A 3,359-nucleotide genomic window follows, 5' to 3' on the forward strand; every position below is an offset into this window, starting at 1 on the left:
ATTAAATATAATTACATTGTTAGAAATGTTCTTAAATTTCATTACATTTTAAGTTACACAATTTGAAATTAATTTCATGACATTACATCTAATTTAATGTATTTATGATTAAAAAGTATATTTGTGTACATATATATATATACATAAAATTTAATGTATTTTTCATGAAAATTTATGAAACTTAATGTACTTTTCATAAGATTTTATTAAAAGTACATTAAATTTCATAAATTTAATGTACACGTTCATTACATTTAAGTAACTACTGTAACTTAATTTTCAGTTAAATTATTCATTACTTTTAATTTCGTTCATAACCACAAGCTTCATTTACATGTAAAGGAAGCTCGTAGTTACATTTCTAATAGTGTACTATATAATAATTATAATCTTTCATATAAGAGGTACATAAGTAAGCGAATATCGATATAGGAGTGTGGCTCAGTGGAAAAGTGGCAGCCTCGTAGAGCAGACTTGGAGACCAGGCCTCGGTTCGAATCTCGACAGGAGCTGATTTTCTCGTGCTGTCGGTTATGCCTTACGACGAGTAATTTCGAGTAGTGAAAACGTGCAATGTGAGTGACGAGTGCTAAATGAGTATTTTGCACTCGTATAAGTTTTTTCACTCAAATTTACGTTTTTACCACTCAGAAATAGTCGTAATGTATACGTTTTTACCACTCAGATATACTCGTGTCCTGCATGAGTGCAATCCGTTTTAACCACTCATTTTTACGGAAAAGTTCCTGTTTGCGACCTAAAGACGGAGTCATACTGAGTAAAATGCACGGTTTCACCACTCAAATCAAACCGTTCGCGCGGGCTAAAAACGGGCTAAAAACGGTGAAAAATTTTTATAAGGGTTGTTAATCTCACCAACACTTATATACCGAACTTTGCGCACGCAATCTTACAATTAGGAGAGAAATTTTATTTACCTCCCAACAACACATAAAAATGATTACGATTGAGATGATTGAGAATTTCGAGAACAACTTTCGGAAAATTAAAACAATTAATGTCTCGGAAATAAGAAACAATTTCATTTCATATATTAATAACCTAAAAATTAATAATAATGTAGAAAAGAAGATAATCAGTATGTTCAGACAAACAAAAAAGTTTATACAAAACAATCCCAACATAATATACACCCAAAAAAGTTTATACAAAACAATCCCAACATAATATACACCCACGCTGATAAGGGTAATATAGTAGTATCGATGGAAAAAAATGATTATGTGGATAAAATGACTTCCCTCTTGGGGGATATTAACACTTACACAATCATCAATCGTAATCCGATAAACAAAATTATCTCTAATCTTAAAGATATGTTAAAAAGATGGAAGACTAGAAAGTACATTAATGACTCTAAATTGGCTCAATAGCTCAAATCCGATTTTGCCAATATGGGGTACCTAAGATTCACAAAATCAACAATCCTCTGCGTATAATTGTCTCGTCTACAGGTAGTCCACTACATAACTTAGCAACATATTTACACAGCATTATTCAGAATAGCTTGATTAAGAATATTTTTAGGGTGGACAATAGTTTCGAAGTCACCAAAAATGCTCAACTTTTGAAAGTTAAAAATGATGACCAATTGTATTCATTGGATGCTGTATATACCATGATGCTTTATATACCAACATACCGATTAATCTAGTGATTACGTGTCTAAATGATAGGTGGGATAAAATTAAAAATAAAACTAACATTAGTAAAAAGGAATTTATCATAGCAACCAAATTAGTTCTTGAGTCTACGTATTTTACTTTTAATAATATATATTACAGACAAACATTCGATATTCTAATGGGATCTCCTTTGTCGCCTATAATAACGAACTTAGTATTACAGGATTTAGAAGTTAAGATTTAGTGTCTTAATAATTTAACAATAAAACCGAGTTTTTACATGAGATATATGTAGATGATATAGCACTAGCGACCAACAAAGACAACATCACTAATATATTAAATGAGTTCAATAATTACCATAACCGCTTACAGTTTACATTAGAAGAGGGTAATAATAAACTAAACTTTTTGGATGTCACGTTAATCAAGAATAACAATAATGAGATTATCTATGACTGGTATCAAAAACCTACTTCGTCGGGTAGGTTTCTCAATTATTTCTTACAGCATCCGCTAGCACAAAAAATAGGGATAATATATAATTTGATTGATAAGGTTCTATTATTATTCCACCCTAGTTTTCATAGTAATAATTTAGACAAAATTATTAAAATTTTACTCACCAATAGATACCCATTACAATTAATTATTGAGACAATGAGGAAGAGAATATGCAAGAAATTAGATAAAAATAATTCTAATAATAAAACCAATTTGGCAGATGAACGAGGCTGTAATAATGACATTTGCAATTTCTTTACAATTCCATATATATCTAGTCTAGCAAACAAAGTTAAAAATCAATTTATCAGGTACAGCAATATTAAGGGAGCATATAAAGGCATCAACATTAAATGGAATAATCAAGGTACAAAAAGATAAAATCAGTAAATTATTACATAATAATGTAGTATATAAAATATCTTGTAGTGATTGCAATGCAACATATGTAGGGCAAACAGGCAGAATGCTAAAATCTAGAACCTCCGAACATAAAAACCACATCAACTGGAACACACAACAAAAATCGGTTATCATGGAGCATATACTTGAGCATTCACATGAATTTAATTGGGAAATGTAGAGATTCTGGACGAGGAAATTAACTTGAATAAAAGACTCACCTCAGAGATGATACATATACGTAAACAAGACAATAGTTTAAATTTGCAAACGGACACAAAAAGGTCTCTGTGAGTTAGCACCTCAACTTCAAAAATCGGAAATTTTAATAACAGTACTGCTTGCACCCCGAATAGTTCTACAGTTCCTGATAGGTTTTATTAATAGTATCGTTGATTTAGGCCAAAAGTTAAAAAAAAAAATGAAACAACCTGACTTTGCGCGGACGTAGCTCGTCGGTCACGGGCTGCGGCCAGGGTCGCAAAGAGGTTCGGCCAGGAGGAGAGAGGCAAGGCGGTAATAACGCAGTGAATACGGATTTTGTGTAATAAGAATGATAGTATATTCTTGTGTTTAGATACAGAGTGTAAGTACGTGTAAGTGTGTGTGCGTGTGTGTACGTGTGATACCAGTTGTTGCGGCTGGTATTTGCTGACGGCGGTGTATGCGTGTGTGTACAAAGTATGTGTCTGTGTGTATGCGTAACGCGTGTGTGTGTGTGTGCGGCGGGCACGATTCGCAGCGCGAATCGTGGTCGCGTGATTCGCTCGGTGACGCGCGGTATGCGGGACGCGGGCTTACACCGGT

Source organism: Trachymyrmex cornetzi, unplaced genomic scaffold, assembly GCF_001594075.2.
Source record: "Trachymyrmex cornetzi isolate Tcor2-1 unplaced genomic scaffold, Tcor1.1 scaffold1348, whole genome shotgun sequence".
Taxonomy (NCBI): Eukaryota; Metazoa; Arthropoda; class Insecta; order Hymenoptera; family Formicidae; genus Trachymyrmex; species Trachymyrmex cornetzi.